General features: G+C 48.1%; 1 long non-coding RNA gene across 2 annotated transcripts; it reads right to left on the bottom strand.

The window, feature by feature from the left end:
• Positions 1–4,845: 4,845 nt before the first annotated feature.
• LOC140216744 (uncharacterized) lies at positions 4,846–22,839 on the bottom strand. 2 transcript variants are annotated; one of them, XR_011893414.1, is made up of 6 exons: positions 22,566–22,839; positions 10,951–11,029; positions 10,273–10,311; positions 6,948–6,971; positions 5,596–5,616; positions 4,846–5,023 (listed from the first exon to the last, which is right to left on the bottom strand). It is a non-coding gene; the product is annotated as an uncharacterized lncRNA (long non-coding RNA). The 2 variants fall into 2 exon arrangements; XR_011893415.1 differs by lacking the exon at positions 22,566–22,839 and adding an exon at positions 15,599–15,815.
• Positions 22,840–25,120: the final 2,281 nt, after the last annotated feature.

Raw genomic sequence — 25,120 nt, forward strand, 5'->3', positions numbered from 1 at the left:
CAGAGAGAATGCAGAGCTGCCATTTCAGTGACCTACCAAAATCTGCCTAACTTCGGCTGTAAAGTGACGGTAGCAACATAATTGTTGGCGGTGAGGTCGTTTTTCTTAATTTTACTAGACAAGAATGCTCACGTAAAACACAAAAAGAACTTCAAACGCGTTATATAGGTGAACAAAACGTAACAGGATGTCGCTAGCAGCGTTGCTACTGCCGTCCACGGCCCTAGTAGACTAGTGTTCCGTTAAAGGTACTACGTGTATACGTACCAGATTATACCCATAGAGCTTCCCACAATTACTAGAGGGAACTCTGGCACTGCAATCATTCAGCCACCATGGGAATGATGAATAGTACATGGATTTGTCCGATCTTCGTGTACGGGGCTCCAGACATTATTGTGGCTCTGTTTAATGCGCTTTATCTGGGCCTAAATTGGCCTAAATTTCTAAATAATTTATGCTTTCTTATTGGAGAGGGTAACAAAATTCTGCAAGCACGCATAATCGCTGCTAATTGCAGTTATTTCGCTTTTGCATGTGTCCGTGGCGTAATGGTTTCGATATCGGGCTTGTGTGGTGGAGTTTCTGTGTTCAAATCCTGCCATCGTGCAATTTTTAATAATGTTTCTTTAATTATTTCCAACGCAGTACTTTCTTAAAAATGATCACCTTGCAAAGTCACAGAGCCACTTAAAGCCAGAAAGACGAAGTTTAGGCAGATTCGTGTACTACCCATCATTCCCCTGCTGGCTGAACTGCCCTGCTTGCAGCTCCCGTAGACACTAGCGCCACAGTTCCCTCTAGTAATTGCATGAAACTCTGTGACAAAGCCTTCGTCTGAGCGATGCGCCACATGGTTAGCATGACCAGCTCCTAGCTGCACGTCGTCGGAAGGACGTAAGCTCAAATCCCAGTGACGCCGGTTGTGGGCAAAGTTTCGCTTTATCGCGGTAGCAGTTATACGAGGCACAAGAACGCCGTCGGCGCCACCGTTGTTGCGCTGTCCCGCTCGGCGATGCATGACGTTCCCCTCGCGCAGAGAGATAGGAGTCCTCTATATAGAGAAGCGGTGTGCGTTCGGCTCCAAAACAGACGAAGGCAAATGGGCGCAGCGTCAACGCTTCGCTCAATCGCCTCGGTGGTGGAGCCTGCGCAGCTCTATGTCTTCCTCTGACGACATGAGCGTTGTGCACACCATTGGTGCGCACGCTACAGTAGACCTATTGCAGCTTCTGACGTAGGCAGTATGTGGCGCCGCTGTTGACAGTAGCGATGGCCGATTTAAGTACGAAATGCTTTCTCTTCGAGAAACATTGAGCTAAAATCCTGAGCCGCTATCTGGGCACTCAAAACGATGAGGAAACGAGAACAACCAAGCATCGTTGCGACGACGAAACGACATCATCCGCGCAACCAGTCGAAATTTAAGAAAATGCGGCCTTTGGCCCCCCACCCTTCGTACAGGACCACATTACATACGCTAGCTACTGCTCAAGCAAGTTAAAGTTACAGCAAATATTGCTTCCGAGCTCTTCCTAACGTTTGTTCACAATATCACACAAGCCGTAACTTCTAGTAGGTTGAAGTTTTATTTGTCATCTCTAAGAGCGACGTTTAAAAGGCAGATACAGGGTACTATACACTTAATTGTCATCTTTTGGCGCTGAGACAGCGTTGCCTGTGCTCATTCCAGCGCCAGAGTTCCGCGGTGCGTTTGGCCAACAACTCCTATGCTCCGTTCCATACACATCAGTCAACGCTGTGGAAGCTACGCAGGAAGTTCCGGCAAGAAAAGTTCTCATTCCGCGCCTTCCGTCCATGCTTCGCTGCGCGCCAACAGCGTTCGCTCGGGCGAGCATGCACGTGAGGCTCCTCGCGACGGGTTGCAAATAAAAAACCCGAAAAGATCAACAAAAATAAAAATAATCCAAAATAACGCATTAGCAGCCGTATACCACGGTGTCTTTGTTTCGAAGGATTAAAACTTGTTTCATTCAATTCTGAGTCTATATTTAATATTTGCGCACAATCACGGTCAAAAAAACAGCCAACTATATCCAAGCGCGAACGAAGCCGCTGCATGAAGTCTCTCCAGACTCCACTAGCCTCCACAGCGTTGACCGCTATACAGGTTTTTCGGTGCGCCGGCAGCGTCCAAACCGACAGCGTCCGACCCGCCACGGATGGCTGTTTGGCCGATACGAGACTTGCAATAAGGAAACTATTGCATCCATATGGACCAATGTACAGTATGGCGTGCTGCTGTGTGGTGTGGTAGGGTGTGCCGTTGCGAACAAGCACTACACCCGTCTTAAGATTGTGGCTGTAGTATCGTATCCTACCAATCTGCTTTACCGCTAGCTATTTCATGCTTGCATCTACTTTCGATTGCGGGAGAGCCATCAGTTTTTTTTTTTTTGTTTTTTTTTCTTGGCACATAGGAATACACGGGACCAAGAAGTTTCCGATTTAATTTCTCTTAACGCAGCGCAGTCACGAAGGGATTATTTCGTGATAAGGGTGATTTGACATCTTAGAATGGCTCACAAAACAAAGCAGTACGCCTTTTAAACACTATACACCTTTAAAACGCAAGCATAGCCACATACCTTCAATGTGATCCGCTTTCAATGCAAGTTGTTGACACTTAAGCGGCGCTTCGCTACATGCAACAATGACCGGTAATGCAGGCATTTCGTCAACAACTGCCTAGCGAATGTCGGAACAGCTTTTACAAAGTGTCCACGTTAACACAAGTTCAAGTTTATTGTTTGTTATTGCATGTACAAGAAACAGGCCGGCTTACGTATTCAGGAGGTCCCAGAGAGAAACTGCCAGGGGGGCCTCCTATCTTTAGTGGGTACATAAGAGTATTATAGCAGCAAGTAGAGGGCGAACAAGCAAACAAAAAAAGAACGCGCCAAGAAATACAATTCGTGGGGAACAAGTTATAATAAATAGAAAAGAATTAGATATGTATTAAAAACAGCGCTATACAATAATATCACAATAAATAGAGAGGGCATGGCACTCAGCCTGTGGACAGCATGTCTAAGCCGCTACTGCTACTTTTGCAGGTCCTGCCGTGTTTTTTCGTTCTGGCTTATCATGCACGACCTCAAGGTCGTGGATGAGATGAGTCAGCCTTTTATCGATCAAGGTACAAATTCCTATCGGTAAGGCAACTATCGGTAAGGAAACTGACACTAGCGGTGACCGGTTTGAGGCCGTCTGCCAGTCCAATTAGAGTTTGCTTAATGTCGCTGACTTCTGCGGACAACGCTCAGATTCACATATTTGTTTCACTACTGTCCTCCGTTTGGAGGACGTCGCAGCACCATCTGCCGGAGCTGGGATTGGAGTCTCGGTGGCCTTGACTGACGCACCGTTACCCCGACACGTCCGAAACGAGTTTCCCGATCTCTGCCGTTTCGTTAACTAGCACCTTGATCGTGTTCTTGAGGTCGTGGTTCTCTTTGCGTAAGCGAATGACTTCCGCGTCCCTAGCGTTCTCTGAGGGCGGGTCGTTACGAGGTGCCGGAGCAGCCTCATGCCCCTCTAAACAATGGATCATACCCCGTAAGCAATGGCTCATACTCCCGTAAAGGCTACAAGCGCTCCGCAAAGTGAAGAGAACAGTGCATACATTCATTGAAATCACCCTTACAACACAGAACAGCACACGTTTCAACAAAGAACAAGCTCAAAACAAGCATCCGAAGCATCAATAAAGCATTGCACACCCCTTCCCGCAAATTTAGTGGGAGTTTTGCAACAGCTTCGTGTATATACATCCAGGTTGATAAGCACCGATAAGAGTTGATAAGGGTAGGGTCATGTTTGATAAGCTTGATAACGACCGATGAGCGTTGATAAGGGTTTATACTGGTCGGATCAAGTTTCATAACATTGCTCCGGGCTGCTTGGAGATGAGCAAGTGGCACAATGCTTACGCGCACTTCGACAACTTCCAGAGGAGTTTCTGCGCGAATATTTTCAACGTTTAGGCTTCCCCACGGGAACCTTGCTCACAACAAAATAAAACCGGCGCAGAGCGCAGAACACACGCACTCTAACGTCCAATTTCACGAGGGGCTCTGCATGCTACACCATGCGGCACACAACGAATCGGTAGACGTGTGACGGTCGTCCGAACGAACGAGCGGCGCGTAGAAGTACCAAACAAACTGCACTGCGCTGCTTCGGTTTACACAAACATCGTCAATAATATCATACCTGCTCAGAGGTGTATCCAGAGATTTTCTTGACCGAGGACGGGGGAAGGGGGAGAGGGGGCTGCACGTATTTTGTGTGCCACCCCCAGGCGCCACTGCGCCTGCGGGAGCGACATGCACTTCACCTCTTCACGACGCGCTAGCAGGCCGGACGCCACGGCCGACGGCGCTTGCGATCCAGCCCGAGTTCGTCATCGAGCGAATATTTTGCCAACCCGATTAACGTTTGTACACTTATGTCGCGCGTAAACAAATACAACTGGTTTTCTCGACACCGTCGAAGCGACGAGCAGACAGACGTGCAAGCCGAGCGAGCTTCGTCGCTGACACGATCGGTTCTGTCCACCTGCGAAATGCCCGCGACTCCCAATTTGGCCAGTGGGTCAGTGCTCGGCGCTGTTTTACGAAACAGGTGCACTAGCACTTAGTTTTATTCAACTAGTACTAACTCGCGTCAGAAACAAATAGTAGCTTGTTTTTATGCCGCACGTGAGCGGCGATACAGAAGACTTCGTCGATTAGGGTGATGCCGACGTCGAGTGTTTCAAGCGCATCAAGAGAATAAATGACGCTGCATGTGCACGTTGTGATCAATACTGATGCATGAAACTTTTCAAGCACAGAACTGCTTTTATTTTCGTAAACTGTCTTGCTGCGTGTGCCACAGCAAACGGCAGCAATTAAAGAACAAGCAAGCTTTGCATTTTAATTCGGAGATGCCAGGAATACAAATGCGTGACGTTATGACGGGGACCAGGTCACTGGTCGATGAGTTTAATCCCGCATTCCTGAAACAATTGGAAAGCGAAAGTGCAAGTTAGAACGAGTGCCAAACGTGACCTTAATTTTCGATATCGCGAGAGAACTTACGACAAAAAAAGCACTAGTTTTCAATCTAAAAGTAAGCCACTGACACGTGAATGTATGAAGTTATTAATAAACATCCTATAGCTACCGGGACTCAAAATAAAAGCCAGTCATTACGTTCCGCCCTTGCATACATTTTCGAACATGACAGCTGCGAGTTAAAACATTCAAAGACAACTATTCCTAGCCTGCCACCCACCGTGGCAGCTTGGTGGCATGGCGTCGCGTTGCAAAGATCAAGATCGCTTACTGCGTGCGTCCCAGCCGCGGGGACCGCATTACGATGGCAGCGAGATGCGAATACGCTGATGTACTCAGAGTTCAGTGCACGTTAAAGAAGGGCGGTCGAAATTAAACCGTAGGCCCTCCCTACGGTGTGCCTCATAATCAGATAGTCATCTCGGCACGTAAAACGCCAGAATTGAAGGTATTGCTATCTGTAGTCATGTCTAAGTCAGGTCTGCTTTCTGAGAAATAATCAGGAATACGTTACCGCTTCCTTGGCGCTGAGCCCCTATAACAGAAATGATGAAAACGGGAGCATCAGAAACTGTCAGAGCATTTAGCCCGCTGCATACGGGGTGTCCCAGCTAACTTTAGCCAAAGTTTAAAAATATGCACATGCCACGTAGTTGGACAGAACAAAGGTAATGTTTGCCGTCGCTTGCAGATACTCGAATTATGTTTTTTTTTTCATTCCGCCTAATTGGATTAGTCTTAATTATTCAACAACTTCTCAAATTGTATAACTATACGAGAAGTATCAAAGAGAAAATTGCAGAGCGACATGAAAAAATTCCCGATACGGCTTTCTGTTCCTCAATACGCGCTACATAAATGTGTTTTTCCGAGCGTGAAAGCATCCCGTGAATGCACACAAAGCGCCTCGAGTCAGTCGCCAGCAAGCGCCCGTCACGGGACAATTTTGCGTTCATTTGCAGACTTCTCTCACGCTCGAAAAAAGGCACTTTTAAGTAGCACGTATTAAGCAACAGAAAGCTGTATGGTGAGTTTTCAATGTCGCTCTACAATTTTCTCATTGACACTTTTCGTCTAATTATGATGTTCGAGAAGTTGATTAATTAATCAATACGAATTATATATATATATATATATATATATATATATATATATATATATATATATATAATGAACTGTCCCCATTGAAACTTCATATATCATGTTGATCTATTGAAACGAGGAAATATGCTATATTTGATTCGATATTCGGTGGTCGGATATTTCTCAAATATTCGGAGTCAATTCGATTCGGCAATTTCAGTATTCGAACACTCCTATTATTTAAGCATATGGCGAAAGGCAAGCTGCTCAAAAAAAAAAAAAAAGGAAGAGAAAATACAGCTGGGTCGCGAGTTTCTTATAGTCCACGGCGTTCTCCGCGTATCGGCTGCAGGGTTGGCCACTCTGGGCGGAACGCTTTCTATTGTATTACATAAAAGGTAGACCGTCCTTTATTCTTCTACTTCGGTGTCTCGTCCCTAGCGCAGTTTAAGTTCCCAAATTACCAAGCAATCAGCTATCCACCCATAATTTATTTGAACGAATAAAGAGATTGTCGGATAAGTCGATTGAATGCCTGCCTCGCTGATTAGTAACATAAACACTTCATCGCCATCAGCAGCAGCAGCGTCATCATCCTACTTTGGGGCCACTGCAGGACAAAGGCCTCTCCCAGTGATCTCCAGTTACCCCTTTCTTGCGCCATGTGAATCAATATTATACCTCCCAATTTTCTCATTTCATCGCACCACCTTGACGTACTATAGGCTGCGCCTGCGTTCTCTTGACAATAAGTTCAGTAAGAATAGCAGATGATACACTTACCATGTGCTTAATGAAGCAATTTTTCTGTTGGAGAAAGGCATGGTAGATAAGTGAAGTGACGCAAACAAGTACACAAAGAACCAGTGACAATAACAGAGCGTTCGTATTGACCCTTTTCGCGGAGCAGTTTGTTCTAGAGAAACGAGATGGCGCTTTCGGCGGCGCACCGCACGTCGCCTCAGCGACAGCGCACGAATACGAAACCACTACCGCTTCCACCTTGCTTCTGTTCGATCAGCTGTCGGAAGTGCAACTGAGTTTTCGTTAACGCACTGTGCTCTAATCATGCCAGATTGAATCATGTGGATTGAAGACGTGTGCAGTAGTTGGCTACAAAAATAGTGAGTGGCATATTAAGGAATGGAATGAATCTGTGTAGCCAAAACTTCGCGGACCGTTGCTGCAACTGTCCGTACGTGCTACTGGCACTTCGAGATGTACGGCTTTCCTCGAAGATGCAGAAATTTGCTCATCCGCCTAGCGTTGTATCGCTAACCTTCAAAAAATAGTGCTTCAGCCCCGGAACGTCGGAAAGAGTGAGTACCGCTCGTTAAAATGACAAAGGGAGTAGCGCCGCTTCTTGTCATAGTACGTTTCGCGCACAGTATCTACACACATATACCTCAACAGGCACCGAATCTTACGCCTACTCTATCGCCAGCGTGTCAGTAAGTGAATGGGCGCACACTTGAATATATGCGCACCATATACGCACAATAAATGACGGACTGCACCGACAGCGCACGAATGGTAGAAGCTGAATGTTTCGTGACGGTCCACAAGAGTAAGCGAGTTACTTGCGAGAATACGTCTTTGCTACAAGGTATCACAAGGTACAAAACCGCTACGTTTCATACATTGCGCGCAGTAAGAACATATATATATATATATATATATATATATATATATATATATATATCGAAAGCGAACACAACCGCGCGCGATTTCGCAGAAAATAATCAGATAGTGACAGCATGGAGGAAGTCAGAAACGTGACAAGCCGCTGCTTCAAAAAATTTGCCAAATGAAGAAGGAAGAGCAAAACACATTAATCCTGATTCAATTCATGAGTTGAAAGTTTGGATAGCTTGGAATGAATATTTCGCCCCGTTTTTAGAACAAGCACGATATACGCTGTTCGCGCCATTTGGACATAGCTTAGTCAGCTCCGAAAGCGATTTTACATGTTCTCTGAAGCTGCGGCCAAAGCTTCGTTTCGTCCACCCAGTCACCGTCTACGATCTTTCACGAAACAGAGGTTTGCTAAGCCACACCAGCGTCATACAAACCCAATGTAAACGCGGAGGCAACGGAGGTAGCGGAGGCAGTTGAGGCAAGCAATGGACGCGTCCCCACCTGATCAAACATGGCAGCGCCCACGGGATCGCCGCGAGAAGGGTCAATGTGCCGTTACCTCGTGAACAATTATGAGGTCTGTGTGATGGCAGCCCAAAGGCACAATTTTATAACGGTTCGGAAAGCGGACGGATCGCTTTTCGAACCGTTATGAGAACGCGCCTACGATGTCTGTAGGCACACGCGTCACGGCACTAGAAGCCATAGCGTATCATAGAATGGCAGTGTTGGTCAGCACATGCATCTCGTGACGCTGTGACGAACCATGGTGAGCTATCAATGCGCTTGTGCCACAGAACCTTCTATTCTAAATAGACAAAAAATATACTTCAAAGATAGGACTCGTGATGACAATGTCACTGTCCACATTTTCGCGCCTGTAGTTGACAGTTGAGCTGTTGTGATAGCATTTCTACACGCCTGACAAGTAGAGTTACCAACCGTCTCGAATTCAGCGGAACAGTCCCGATTCCGGACCTGACACAATCGTTAGGGCAAAATGATCCGGCTTTTGCTTTTTTTCTACTGATCGAATAACAATCAATAAACCAGATCTCCTTTTTCTATACTCTTCTTTGTGCGTGCGTGCGTGCGTGCGTGTGTTTTATGCGTGCGTGCGTGTGTGTGTGTGTGTTTTATGCGTGCGTGCGTGTGTGTGTTTTATGCGTGCATGCGTGTGTGTGTGTTTTATGCGTGCGTGCGTGCGTTTTGTGCGTGCGTGTGTTTTATGCGTGCGTGCGTGCGTGTGTTTTATGCGCGCGTGCGTGCGTGTTTTATACGTGCATGCGTGTTTTATGCGTGCATGCGTGTTTTATGCGTGCATGCGTGTTTTATGCGTGCGCGTGCGTGTTTTATGCGTGCGCGTGCGTGTGTGTGTGTGTGCGCGCGTGCGCACGTGTGTCCGTGTGCATGCGGTTCGAGTTCTGTCGTAGGTACTAACCATTCACAGTAACCTTTGCTGTATTGGCGTAGCCGTGCTAATCCGGCAATTACGACACATTTCTTGTTGTAAGCCGCGTCATGGTAGGACTAAAACAATTTGCGCAATATTTTTGCACGTACAGACTGGCGGCTCCTGGCACTGACAGGGCCGGTCATCGCCAGCCGGGTTGGGATTTATGCTACGCAAATATCACTTCACCACTGCTTCACTTCACTTTCGCGATAATAAAATGTGCCCTAAAGTAAACAATTGAAAAGTTGCTGGTGCGTGAGTATGTTTAATTAGCTGGCTGGACAGTGCGATTTGAAGCGCCAGTAATTTCCGCTTCTTTTTTCAGGTGAGCCACCTAAAGGAGCTGAATGGAATTATATACTCCAGGCGATTCATTAGAAATCTGTTCGAACAAAAGAAAAAATGCGGGGGATGAGTACCACCGGCATAAACTCAAACGCGAGCAGACCCAAAGCGACTCGCCAGTGTCGTAGCGTTTCCAGCTTCACCTGAACTTGTAGCAGGCGCTCATTTCAAGTTCTACATCGTGTATTTGGGTTTACGTTAATGAGCGGCAACGGAACGACTGCACATAGCACGGACACAAGCAAGGAAATCGTGACGATCGCAAGGCGCACAAACAACGAAATTTATCTCTTGATCCCGCAGGATAAACGCTGGTTATCGAAGGATATATTCATTCGCCATTGTTAGTGCGCCTTGGGATCGTCTGAGCCTCGCTTGTCCTTCGTATTTCGTGGTGCCTAATGAACCAGCTAGTCCAACAATACGTTCTGATCCTTTATGATTAGCTCCTTTTTGTGTGTGTGTGTGTGCGTGTGTGCGTGCGTGCGTGCGCGTGTGCGTTGCCCTATGTGTTTGATGGCACATAAAGTGACATCCGCTTGTCTATCGCGAAAAGTGGGTGGATGTCTACGAACGGGTGCATGTCTGATTTTCCCTTTATTAGATATACATTTTGTGCATTGAAGTGGAGACAAGCCGGAGAAAAGGGGCTGTAATAGTAATACGTACCGCATCTTCCATGGCCGCGTCCTTGCATTTACCATACGCCTGGGCGAAGAGAATGCGGGGGAGGGGGGGGGAGTCATTTGTAACAGGAAGCTTTTATGAAGCTCGGTGCCAATAACTCCGATTCCCCCATTCAAATACACGTAAAACGTAGGAATGCTCTTATGATACGAGCCCTGGGCCTACTTTAGTGAAATTTGTTGCATCTGCAAGAGAAAGTTAAATTCTAGCAATCTTGTCAAGCAATGTTTTGATCTTAAACCTCAATTGAAGAAAGAAATCGCCGGAAATTGGTAAGTTTATAAATCCGTAATTCTGCACCAAAAACAGATACCGCAGTTTTGTGCACTGCATCTCAAGCTGACAAATATGATGTATTAATCCACAGCTTTCGTTAAACTGTCATAATGTTTAAGGAGCTTTTGCAGCAGGTCAGCTCACAAATTAGTAGCAACGCGAAGTAAATCGGTTTCGCGCGTCCGCTTTCAGAGTGCAGTCTACAGAATTATCGTACCATTCTTTTTCGTTTCTCATTTGTTAGTTACGGAGTTGTTAACTTCACATGCGAGTTCATTTTCCTTACAATTTTCTTCTTTTTTTTTTTATTGATGGCATATATTTAACATATAATGAACCGAATATTACACACGACGCTTGCAGTGGCTATCCCCTAAACTTTACCTGCTGCACCCGCTTCAGCTTCGCATCGTCATCGGGGATCCATCCAGGCACTGGAAGTACTTCTTCGCCTTTTCGGCAACTGTAGTAAAAGAAAACACACAAAGGGGGAGACCCATATGCGCCGTGTCCGATTCAATTACCACCGTAAAGCACATGACACTTGCGAAAGCTAACCTCGCTGCATCTCTTACATGAACAGATACCTAAAGAATGTCTGTAATACCCGTGTCACTCGCGTCCCTTTCCTCGCGGTCGATCCCGATCGGGCAGTCGAAAACGGCCCGTATGACCGGAGGAATGTTTAACAGGGATAAGCGGGCTAGTTGGTGGTCGTTAATAGAATGCATCATGTAACCGCACTAAAAAACAAGGGACAAGGGAGGAACACACAAGACAGGCGCGGAACTTCAACTGAAGCGGAACTTCAACAGTTGAAGTTCCGCGCCTGTCTTGTGTGTTCCTTCCTTGTCCCTTGTTTTTTAGTGCGGTTACATGATGCATTCTATTAACGACCGGGGGAATGATTCGCACATGAACTAGTATGCCCTTCGACAGACTTGTCCTTCAGAATTTACAACATATCTACACATGTGCTCTGACACGAGTCGGTATACAATGCCTATTTTGTTTAGTCTATAGATTGTGTATAAGCCTCCCAAGACTTCCTTGCGTTCGATAAACTTGTTCTTCGGCCTGTACAATATTTTTGTACTGCGTGGCCGGCGACAATCGTAAAAAAAAAGCATATTTCGCTTAGCCTACACATTTGCCATTGCTAAGCTTCCAGGCACGTTTTTAGCCACTCTACCAGCGGACGCCTTTTAAGGTGTAAAGAAGAGCACTGTGACGTCATTAGCGCGCACGATCATGCGCAGAAAAAAAAAAGAAAACATTCCTGATCTTTCCTGCCGATTGCACTTCAATTAGGGGCCGAAGTATAATGTGGGGCCTAAGCATCTAATATGATAAGAAGCTTAGGACAAGTATGAAATTCTGCACACAAGAGTGACCCCCCGGAAAAGAATCAAGAATATATGCTTCATACGTCAGGGGGCGTGTGTATCTGTGGCGCCGCAGTTTGAGGGAACGCTATCGACATTCATCGACAAAAATAAAAGTGCAAGGTCATAATCCTACATGCTGGTCGAGGATATATCGTATAGATTTCGGAGAACGACATCCACACACTTCCGATTGACAGTCCACATAAACGCGTGCAATGCTTAGCTTCCTTTGCCGGTGGCCGTTTTTCCCCGGATCGTCACTTTTACCAAGTTGTCGGCGCCTACTGTATCCGAAATTTAGTGGACGTTCATTTTACAGCGAAAGCCGATGACGCGCGCAACGCGAATAGTGTTGTACAGTGAAATGTGAACGAAGCCCGCTAGATCCTAAGTACATTGGCCCGCAGAAATAGTTTTTCTCGGCAACCACTGGATGAATTTGATGAGGTTTGTCGCATTTCATAAAAAGTTAAAATTTGGTGACTGTAGGAAGCAATTTATTTATTAGAGCCGTAATTTACTGTTTCGAAAAAAAAATCGAGAAAGATGAGAAAAGGCTCAAGTATAAAGTTTCGACTCCGTACCACAGCAGTAAGACAACTATAATTCTGTACATTGCAATTAATAATTCATCTAAAGCGGATAAATTTGATGTATTACACACTGCTCTGAAGTATACGGATAATTTGCAAGTAGAAATTCTTGCAGAACACTCGCGAACATCGTAACAGTCTCACGTAAGCTGTAAACTTTGTTTACCGCACTTGTCCGCTTTAGTTGCTCTAACAGATGCAGTTTACAGAGCTGCGATATGATTTTTTGGTGCAGAGTTGCGGATTAGTAACCTTCATGCTTCCATTTTTCTGCAACGTGCCGATTTTAGGCCATTCTTATTTATTTTTAAAAATGATCAAGGTCTAAAATCAAAAGAGTCAGTGGAACTTGATTGTCTATGCTAAATGCAACAAACTGCATTCAAATTAGTCCACGGGTCATCCCATAAAAAGCATTTCTGCGCTTTTCATGCACCCAAATAGGGGGCATCGGAGTTGACCCCGTGCTGGAACTTCCTCTTAAGACTGAAAAGTGCAGATTCATATGCGAGGCCTTTTGCATAATTCGTGAGATACCCGCATTAGCACACCATCTAACGGAAGCTCGAGTAAGTAATTCGATTACATGGCCAAAGAGGATGCGTGGTGCGCGGGCGTGACGCATGCGAGATTTGGGAGGTATGTCGTGTACTCCCGAAATTTGGTGTAAGTCTGCCTTTCATGCGTTGTAAGCGTTGGCGCAGTAAAGCCAGTTGATGTGTCCACCGCCCTTCCTGTACAGCTCTTGATAATGTATTCATGTTCCTTAGTGTTGTAACCATATTTCAGAATGCCAGTAGCAATCTCCCCTCCCGACCTCTCCCCATCTGCATTAGACCAACTTTCGACATTAGTGATCTAAGCTTTGTTTTACATGTATGGTCACGCAAACGCGTTCATCTGAGCATAAAAGGGCAAGAACTAGTCACGTTCGCGCAACAGAAGAGCACTCACGTGAGAAGTTCTTGCCCTTTTATGCTCAGATGAACGCGCTTGCGAGACCATACACGTAAAACGAAGCTTAGATCACTAATGTTGAAAGTTTTCTGAAACGTGGTTACAGCGCTAAGGAACACGAAGACGTTATCAAGAGTTTCACAGGATGGGCGGTGGATATATTGCAGTACTGAGACTTAGTACTTAAATGTTCGTTCATGTGTTTATTAGTGCAGTTCGGCGATTGTTGACAACTTTCCGACGATAACTATCATGCAAGAGAAGAAGAGTAGCTGGCGCCACACCTATAGAGGCACCAATCTCTCCTTAAATACATTTATTAAAAAAAAAAGCTTGTCACGTTTACTGTTATACATCCATCAGCGCTGCGCTCACACTGCGAAGCTTAAATGTTCGAAACTCAAGCATACTTCCGGTATTTCAGTGCATATATGACACAAGTGACGTTAAGCGATACGTCACCTGGTGATCGCAATATGAAAGAGGTCATACTACAGGCTTAGCGATCGAACGACTGCACATGATCCCTAAAATACGAGCTCCAAGCCTATAGATAGCTTGCACGTGACGACCCGGACGCAATTTCTGGCCATTATGGTTCTTCAATGTGGAACCTAGGGCGATGTAAGCGTATCACAATCACTGCCGCTGCTTTCATGAAGGAAAGAAAGCTTAGTAGAAGGATCCGCCCTGGCCGGTTATCTTGCAGAGAGTTGGAGTCGCGCCAGACGCCAACAAACGCAGATTCTCATCATGTTGGTTGACCAACATGGCGGCTAGGATATCTCCAGTGCAAGCCTATGTAACCACCTTATTGCTATAGATATATCGTCTGTTTGCTTTGGCCTGATCATCCGGCACTGGTTGCTGATGATGGTCGCGCAATTAATTGTAAATGCTAGTTCAGCTTTCAGAGAACTCCATTTATTGGCGTAATCTACAAACAATTTAATTAAAAACTTTGTAGGTCATTTGTGTTCAACAGCAAGGGAGAGAGAATAGGATATGAAAGACAGAAAGGTTAACGCGCTTAAGTGTCCAGTTGGCTGCTCTGCACTGGAGGATGCATCCAAAAGTCTACACAAACGTGCACCGAGAGTTACGCGGACTTCGATTGCATTCGAAGGTAACCATCATATGATATTCCTTTGTCAGACAAACGTACCTCGCCGACACGCGTGGACAGCAGTTAACAACGGCGTCGGAGCGCGCTTTCGGGCCCTCCGTGACAACGGTTAGCAAAAGTTGGCAACAGTTTGCGACTTGGACGCGATCGTGATAAGCGCATACAGACTAAGTTGCAAATATCAGCCAAAGGTCCATGAGGTGAAACGGTTGAGCGTTGTTTCTGACAGTTATGACGTATTTATATTGTAGCATGTAAAGTTGCCTACGGGTAAAAACGTGATTAGTTATCTTCGAGTGATCAGAGGCGCGAGAAGGTAGTAATCTGCAGTGTGAGCATGGTCGCTACTTTCTTCCTTGAAGACTTAGAGAACTAAGCCATTATCTGCAGCAAGATGCATTCCTGTTCAAGTTAGAAAGCATACATTATAAATGTATGTTTTCTCACGGAACTGCTATCTGAAACAGTACGAATGATTCAATGAGTCGGGTGACAAACTGCGAGTCCGTGTGCTCCTTGAACCTTGTGCTCCTTGAACCTTGTGTTATGGACACGAACTTTCTTGCTAAATCTTATACTTTGAGTACTGGCTGGCATCAATCCTTCGATTACAACATGTCCCCTACATTGAGTCAGTAAGTAAGAGCTTATATTAGCAATATTGCAATTGCATATTAGCAATGATGGTATTAACAATTGTCGCGCAAATTCTGATGTCCGCCACTCCTATATGAACCTCGGTTAGCAAAAATCGTTACTCCTTAATCACTTTTTCTTTTGAATTATCCTTAATAATAAGAACATGCGGTATAAACTACGCACTGATGCGACAGCACAGGAAATACAAAGGACGCCAGAAACGTAAGACAGACGCCACGAGTGCTGAACTAACAAACGAGTTTTCAACGGTATAAACAAAATGGAATCCGGACTCCCTCGTCATCATTCCGAGAATAAACCGTGCAGACCATCCGCGGGGAGCTCCTCGCAGACTACGACTCTCCTGGAGGCCAGCAGGAGTAGGCAGGTGGCCCAGAAAAGAAGGGCCGAGTTCATGGTGGCCCGTGTGGACTCAATCGGAGACGCACCCGGAGCACCAAAGGAACAAGCCAGGTTCCAGCGAGCGGGTACCAGAGAAGAACTCGAGAAGTGAACGATCGAACTCTGCCGCCGTGCCGCTTTCCTTTAAAGTCCGCCGTCGCTCGGCGGAAGAGTCCACTGTACACGCGCGGCGAAAGGCGAGGATAAGCGCGGTCTCCATTGTTTCGTGACATCGTACGTAAGGCCTTGGGACAGGAGATGTTTGCGTGCTTGGACAGCAGACGTGCCACTCTGTACAGCGTTCACACTTTAGCAGGTGTTTGCAACAAGCGCGTGCTTACCGTTCTTTTAAAAAAAAAAAAGAACGTGAGAAGTGTGACGTCAGTAAACTGCAGCCGTTGAGTCGCGATCCTAAATGGTGAACTGTGCGTGACGGCATTCGTGCAAGATTGTATGCCACTGCATACCATTAGCGCGAAGCACTAACTATAGCTAAGCATACGATGTGATCACAAAAGCTCTGCCGGATAGACCTATGTTCATCGAAGATTTTGAGCCAAGGAAAAAAAAAAAAACTGCGAAAGTGCCAAATCGCGCAGAAGAATGAAGGATAGCGAGTTGATTCAGCTGAACAACTTCGATCAGACCAGCACTGAAGGACAGCGTTGCGTGCGGGGAAGAGAGCGTGCATCACAAAAAAAAGTTTGATGGGCTCTGCCAAAAGCCCTTTCTGAATAGCAGCAGCGAAAAAGCAAAAGCAGGAAAACATGCACGGACGTGGCTGAGCAAACGCTACGTTTTGAAACCTTGGCAAGCGTGTCGTCCCACTTGCTTACACATACAATATCGCAGGCGTTGGTTCGCGTATACCAACAGAAGTAGTTGCATTTTCTTTTCATTCCAGTACGTGTGCTTTTTCTGGAATCTTGGGTGAAGTTTTGTGTCAGAAGACCGAAGAAAAATGGTAGCAAGTGATTACCATGCACCTCGCGGTGCAATACGAACATTTCATCATTTGTGTGCGTATAATGGAGCTAGAGCGCTCGAATCACTTGTGATGTGCCCGCGCTGTTGAACGCCTTTCCAATATTCATTTGATGACCTCATAGCATACCATATATGCATTAACCAATACAGATTATCCTGACTGTTGCGTCTCTTCTACCCCTTAGGCTAATTAAACGTGTTTTGTGTGTGACCGCAGTATGCGACTGAGTGGAACACACTTATAGTGACAAGTGTTTTCTCCAGACTCTCGATCTCTTTCAAAGGAAACTATTCTAGGAGCCAGAGAGAGAGAGAGAGAGAGAGACAACTTCATGTAGTCGCCTGCAGAACGACACCATGACTAAATGGCGCCGTGACGCGGGCCCTGACGTCTTCTCAGCGGGTGGTCTCTACTCAACTCCAGCACGTGTTACTCCCGCGGTCGGTCGCCCTGAGGGGCAACGTTCCGTCGGTTTCGCTCGGCCTTTGTCTTTCAAGAGCCGCCGAGACCTGCTGGACGGCCCAGGTTTGGCTTTCGTGGTCGTAGCATTCCGCCGCAGCCGCGAGTCGCGGCGGAATCGTTGTACTTGTCGAAGCTTCGTCGGGGAACTTGGTGCAGTCCCACAGGATGTGCGTCAGGGTGGCCTTCTCCCGCTGGCACACATCACTCACATATAATTTAGGGTATAGATGAGTCATTTACACTGGGGTGGGTAAAGAACCAGTTTGCAATTGTCTGAACAGCACCGCCTCCGCTCGGCTCAGCCCCGGGTGCGGGGGTGGGAAAGTCCTTCGAGCCAGGCGGTGGAACTGTGTGAGTTCGTTGAACGTCGTCATGCGATCCTTGGCACTACACCACGTTGGACGGTCGGTTGCAGCGGGGCGGTTGGTTAGCGCTCGCGCCACTGCGTGTGCCGTCTCGTTGTGGTTATCGTGCTTCTCGGACGCATCGTTGCCCGCGTGCGCCGGGAACCACTTGATTCTAACATACCGATTCTGTCGTTGCAGGTCAGCCGAGCACAGAACGCGCACAGCCTCACCACACACTTTGCCCTTTGCGTAATTCCGCACTGCACTTCGCGAATCACACAACACTGTCTGACACCCGGGGTCAGCGCAAAACGCGCCTGCATGATTTGGAACTTCCTCGAATATTATCGTTCATTCCATCTGCTGTGCGTGTTCTCGCCGAACATTGTGTAATCAGATTATATGCGGTACACGAATTTTGTAGTACTTTCTGGAAGACGCGCGGGCGCCAGTGCTTACACTGGAACGTTCAACGAGTCACGTATAAAAGCCGACGCGCTTGACCCGCAGATCAGATGTTCGACGATCGCCGGCTACGCTCGCCGCTATCGTTGAGCTTCGAGTGCCACAGGCTTTGCTGGGCACAAGTCCGCCCAATAAACAGTTAAATTTGTAGCTGACAGTTTTGACGCTGCGTCAAACTGTCATACTGTCAGCTATATATATATATATATATATATATATATATATATATATATATATATATATATATATAGCATGCGTGTTATATACTGTAGGTGCTAGTATGTGCTGAGTAGTGCTAGCATATGCTTTATACTATGTGCTTTATTAGAATCGCATGTGCTTTGTTGATCCGTGTTGGGCACACTGATCCAGTTGGACTGAGACTGTGATAATCACAGTATTTTCCTATCTTCGTTCCTCATCCTGCTCTACGTTCCTGTTTTACCCCTTCCCTTTTCCCTCCTTGTGGAGCAGCAGGCCAGACACATTCCGCCAATCAACTTCACTTTTCCTCTCATTAAATATTCTTCTCTATCAATACAGATAAAAAATGCGTCTTCGCTTGTAGCGTTGCTAACGTAACATTCTTCATGCTACTGGGGCTTCATCTGGACATCACACGGATCAGCGTTTTATGGGCGTCGCCTAGCGATCAAAAATTAGATTTGGTAACGTGTAGCAGAATAATTAAGCCATGTTTTGCGAAATGCAACTACACACCTGAAAACCCCAAGAAAACTTACCTGCTTTCAAGCTGCGTTTAGCTTTTCGATGCTTGTTCATTGCTACGTTAAAGGCCAATTAAAGGCTAAGATGGGTCTGTGTGCACGATTTCGAGGGGTCAATAAATATCGTTTCCTATAGGAGATTGTGTTCGTACAAGTGGGCCTTGGATCATTCCGGAGTTGGGTTCACACAGCCGGTTGAAACACAACCAAAACGAGAGTATGCATTTACACTGGAAACATGAATTTATACATACGGATTACGGATACAAATGGCAAGTTCAAGCACACGACACGCCACTATCGAATTAACCTCAAATCACAAAGAAAATACAAAAAAGCGTATGCTGCGACTTTGAAACGACGTCTTAACCGAGGACTGGCTTGTGTTTTGTGTACCAGGCTGCGGACAGCCCCATTCTCCTTTCTCCGTCTCCGGTCCCAAATGCGTGCCTCCCTCCCTTCCCCTCCTCACCAAAAAACATTTCTGGCTAGGCCACTGTTGCTGCCGACCTATGGGTGTATCTCCGGATCGAGATGGCCAAAGAGAGAACGACCGCCCTTGTTGACGAAGCGACTCAGCGGCTTCGCTAGTCCTTACCTCCACTGAACAAAACCGTTATTGACTGCTGCTTGGTATGGCCAGGTGGCGACTGCGGCGGTGTGTATTGTGTAAACGCACTGAGCCATAAGTGCCCAGGCAGAACGTATTGCTGGGCTAGCTGGTTCATATTTACAGGTTTAACTAGCGCACACCACGTGACAACAGAAGGCAGACAGGCAGATCAGCGCTTGTCGTGTGTGTCTTCTCTTGTCGCCGGTAGTCTAAGGTATCCCGCTTGCTAATCCTGCAAGCATCCTAGCAGAGCCACTGTCGGCGCGTGTCGACTCTGTGACCGGTTTCTTGGGTACCGATCAAACGAGTACGCTGATCGGCGTCGTGGTTGCTAGAGACCGCCACATGCATTACGATGACTTCAATTCATCGCTACATAGCGGTCTGGGGGTTTTCACGTCCGACCCGACCAGCGCAGGGCTGGTGTCGGGGTTCTCGGGTCGGACTCGCTCATTTCCAGCCTTTGTCCTAGTGTCCCAAATACTCTGGGGCTGGCAGTTGCTTCTTGCCGCTCAGAGTAACAGGCTCCGTCGTCCAGGTCATTCTGCCCAGCCATGGCTTCATCTGGTCGCTGTGGCGACAAATGTTCTCGCCCTCTGGACCATCGGCGTTCACCGTGCGAGCGCCGTCCGATGACGTGATTGGGGGCTGGGATCCACGGCTTGACTCGCCCATAGTTCTTTACCCAGACCGGTTCTGCCGGCTACAGCACACCGAGAGCGGGCCGGTCAACTGGAGACTGTGGGGCGAGAGGCCCCGGTGGCGCCACTGTGTTGTCCAGTCTGGAACGGAGCGCATAGCCTATTCAGTTTCGCTGGTGTACTGCCCCCGACCTGCGGTACCTGTGCAGAATCCTTGCCAAGCGTGTTTTCGACGAAACATGGACATTCTTCAAAAATCTTGAACAGTTCGGACGGCACGTTACGCGAGTCCGTTCGACTGCAGACGATACGGTGCTGTCCGGAGATGTGCGATGTTATTCAGCTTCGTAAACTCCTGAAATTCAGCACTTGTAAATTGCAGGCCATTATCAGATACAAGCGTCCGGGGCAATCAGAACGTCCCGAACAAGGTGCACATGGCTTCTATTGTGGCGTGCGTTGTGAAGCTTTTTAATAGTACTACTTCGATCCATTTACTATGTGAATCCACAACGATTAGCACTTGTCCATCGATCAGCCCCGCAAAGCCGATACGCAGCGTCGACCAACGCTCGCCCGTTTCTGGCCATGTAACCGGAGATTTATTGGGGACATTAGCGCAGCTTGCACGCAACTGAGGCAAGACTTAACTATGTTCTCAATCTCATTATCCATCCGGTGATACCACAGCAGGGAGCGGCCTCGCTGCTTCATTGAGCAAATACATTGACGAGTATCATGCAGCAGGCGTAACATTGCCGCTCTAGCTCTTTTGGGCACGATTATGCGATGGTCCCAGTATAGAAACCCATGACTCCCGAGTTATCTCAGCCTTCCCTTCTAACTATAGCCGCAAACGGAGGTCCTCGGGCCCCAAGTTTCTTGGCCATCCATCCCGCACCTATTTTTGCACCTTTGCTAAATCCTCATCGTGCGACGTGAGAGCGGCCAGGTGCTTCACGGACATAACACCGTCCAGCTGCGGTAGCTGATTGTAAGCCTCACGCAAGCCTATCGCGGTGAAAGCCTGACCGCCGTTCAACGTTGCCAGGATATCTTCCACACATGGCAAAGGATATGACACGCTTCGTTTACAGCAAGTTTATCGCCGCAGAGGCGAATGCGGCCATTACGCAGCGTAACGAGAGCCTTGTTCTCCGTCACACTTTTTACCCTGCACAGTATCCCGGCAAATGTCCTTTCTGTGGAGGACACCCAGACCTCTACCATTCTACGTGGGAATGCTCCAAACAACCCGGCCTTCCTACAATACTCAACGCCTCCCGATCCCAGTGGGAAGGCGCTCTTACCAGCACAGCCTTGGACGACCAGCGATACCCGATTGACCGGGCAAGCCGGAAAGCAGCAGCGAATGGGGCTCTGGACTGAGTGCTCCAGTCTATGGGGCTTCATTACCAAATAACAAATAAAGTTTTCTACTACTACTACTTCACTACAAGCACCACCGATTTGGCCAACTTAGAATGAGTCACAGGGCAGTAATGCCCGCGGTCAAAAGGAGTTCAAGTTCGGGGTCTACCCTTGGACGAAAAGCGTACGGAACTTCGCGTGCTTTCCAGAACTTCGGTACCACGTTGTTCCGCATCTCAGAGTGACCTAGGCCTGGAGCGAACACATCAGCGAATTATGTTACCAAACGCTTTACGTTAACATCGTCAGTACCGACGAAAGGCATTAGCTCACTTGTGTTCACTTTCATGACTGGCGCCTCGAGCATGTTGAACGCCTGGATCGGGTCGTGTCCGCACCGGTTAATTGGTGCCGGAGCAACCGAGGACCTTTAGGCATCCGTCCGTCGACCGGTTCCCGCACGAAACCTTGCGATTGTGCTGTCCACGCACGGGAAGCCTTCTCAGGAAGCAAGTCCGTTTCAATGGCGAACCACGCAGCGTGGGCCACAGTTTTGTTTTGCTCATAGATGGGTCATGTGATGACCGACACCGGTGACCCTGTATCGACCTGCACGTGCACTGGAACACCCGCACAATTCAATGTGCCAACAATTGGTTACGTGATGCCAACGTGGCTGACACGACTGTCCGCTGCCTCCAGCGCGAATATACTACATTCCGTGCCCACCTCCGGAGATGATAGGCCTGAAGCATGTAGCCGAACGAACCGGCAATCCTCTGGTCTGTGCCCTCTCGTTCCGCAGCGGGTGCACGAAATAATCCGTGGCCGATTCCTTGGGCGATAAGACCGGTCTCCCATCGCATATACGCACGCTTCCCTCAACAGCGTGGCCTATCTGCTGTTGCGCGCTCGCTTCTGCCATTTCGGCTGATAACACTTCTGCTTCACACCTCGTTAGCTGCGGCTTATGGCGGCTTCGCAATCAACTGCCGACGCACTCCTGCGCTTTGTAGTCCTGAAACGATGCGATCTCGTAGCATTCTATCCAACGTTACGCTAAAATTGCACGTGTCCGCTATCCGGTGAATGGCAACGGTGGCAACTATGAAATCTATGACAGGTTCGTCTGGCAGCCGGTCGCATGTAAAAAACTTGTAAGACTGTGCTATCTCGTTTAGTTACGGGGAGAAGTGCTGCTGAAACAAAGCTACCATTTGGACGTTTGACAGTTAATTCGTTCATCTAATATGGCGCGCATCGACCATTAAGTACTTACGTCCACGGTATGGGTCTTCAGCGCTGCAACCAACAAGGACCGCTTCTTCTTGTCGTCCGTGACGCTATTGTCTTCAAAGAAGGCCTCCATTCGAACTTGGTAAGCTGGCCATTTGTCGCTCGTCTCGTCAAACTGCGGCGGGCTGGCATATCCTCCCATGGTGGCGAAGGCAGTGGCATACTGGGAGGGCGGCCCGTTGTCATCACACCGCCGAACAACGTTTGTTGCTCTGATGCGTAATATAGGCGTTGTGCGAGACGGTTAGAGAGGGTGGGTGGGAAGGAGGAACAGTGGCGATAATCGCTGCCGTACGCTGGCGTGACGTCATACATATATAGCACTGACGACCTCGATTAAAACGCTAAGTATTCGTATCGCTTTTAATGATTTGCTTTACTGGCACTGTTTTAGATAGATCTCGAATGTTTCAAATCAACTGTGCGCAAAACATAAAATAAAAGCAAAAGTACGATGGACGTCACCCCCGCGGCCGTATTAAACATGAAACATGAAGTTACGTAGAGGAGGAGGCTTGCAGGAGAAAAATGAAGGTAAAACTTGCATATTGTCACAGAGATTCACGAGTACACGTGGAAGAAACGAAACCGTGCACTACAATATTTACGGGCTGCTGCTACCATAGAATGACTGACAGCATCTCAAGCCGCATGTCCCGTCTTCTTTGTCTTCGCGGAGCGGAGCGGTCCTTTAAGGGCAGCGGACGCACTTCGCGACGGCTCTGCCTTAATGAATGTTTTCCGCTGAATTATCGACTCAAATACCTGAAAACCGACCACCATCGGACAGAGCAAATCGACCCGAACCCAGGGACACCGAGACCCGGGATGAGCGACCATTTTCGAAGATTTTTCGAAGTGAGTAGCCCAGCTAAGCTTAACGCCGACTAGGCCTATAGCGGAAGCTCACCGGCCCCCGGTAGGGCGGAAAACGGTGTCGCAGTGTAAGCCAGAGGTTCGGAAGCACTTCCGAAATGGAGGTAGACGAGGCAGACGTGGGGGAAACCCTGAATACCAAGTCGAGAGAAGAAAGAAATGATCCCGCGAGCCGAGCCGAGGACGGCGACGCGGATGGATGGATCGAAGTTACGCACAAAAGAAAGGGCCGCGCGAACGCTACCCAAGAGGCAGACAAGCAAGGCACCCGCTGGAGAAGCCCGACGCGCAAAGGCGGGAAGAGCATAGTGAACAAGATTCTACGAGCAAGCAAGATGCCCAGGCTACCTAGTGACGACAGCAAGATAATCGTAAGACCGAGAGACGGGCTGAACATCAGAAACACGTGCAGCGCCAGCCTAGACGAGGCGATACGCAATGAAGCAGGAGTGAGCAGCGACGAAATCATCACGATCTGCCCCAACCACACGCAAAACATCTTGGTGGTAAGCACACCTGACGAGACGACGGCGACTAAAGTCGCCAAAATCAAGAAATTAACAATCAACGGGAGGAAACACACGACCAACGCGTACGTCTCGGCACCAGAAGAGATGGCCAAGGGGATAATCCGCAACATTCCCCTCAATTACACACAAGACCAGCTCGTGCACGCACTGGTGAACGTGAGGAACCCTTTCCTGGCGTACGCCAAGAGACTGGGCAGCACGACCACCGTGATACTACTGTACGAGGGCAACAGGGTCCCCGCGTGGGCGCACTTCAACAGCATCATGATGAGAGTATCCCTCTATCGGAAACAAATAGACTTTTGCAAAGAGTGCGGCAGGCTCGGGCACAGACCCGATGTGTGCCCCAGACCGGACGACAAGCTGTGCCCGGCGTGCGGTAGCAAAAACCCGGCCAAAGACCACGAATGCACACCTAAATGCAAGCTCTGCGGAGACGCTCACCCCACAGCGGACCGGACTTGCAGGGCTAAATACAAGACGCCGTACATGGTAAAACTAAGAAGATGGACAGCGAGAAGAAACGAGGAAGAACTCTTGCGAGTAGCCGGCTCACAAGACCCTGACGGCGGGGACAGCAACCACACACAACCATCTCCCGCACCCAGATCCAAGTCCAGCTCCAGGTCCAGATCCAGATCCATGTCCAGGCCGGGAGCGCGGGGACGACCGATCTCGAGGTCCAGGGACAGATCCAGGTCTAGGCCGGGAGCGCGGGGACGACCGACCTCGAGGTCCAGGTCCACGAACAGGACCGGGAGTGGGTCCATATCCACCTCGAGGGGGACGAAGCCCGACACGAAGAGGAAGAAGCAAGAACAGACGACACCAGCAAAGGTGAGCTGATCAGACGTAGCGGCCAATCGCGAATCGGGAAGGTCCGGCAATACCAGTAACGATAGGGGCAGGTACGATCACATAGAGGAACGCGTGAAGGAATATCGAACGGAAAACCAGCTACTCAGACATGAGCTAGAAAAGGCAAAAAAAAAAACAGCGGATCAGCCCAAAAAATTGACGAACTACAGAAAACACTTAATGAAATACTTACCAAAATGCAGACACAATCGTCGCCCCCGTCAGCCGCCTTTGCCTCCGTCTCCACCCCATCCACCGAAGCCATGGAGGAGGA

This window comes from Dermacentor andersoni, chromosome 3, assembly GCF_023375885.2.
Source record: "Dermacentor andersoni chromosome 3, qqDerAnde1_hic_scaffold, whole genome shotgun sequence".
Taxonomy (NCBI): Eukaryota; Metazoa; Arthropoda; class Arachnida; order Ixodida; family Ixodidae; genus Dermacentor; species Dermacentor andersoni.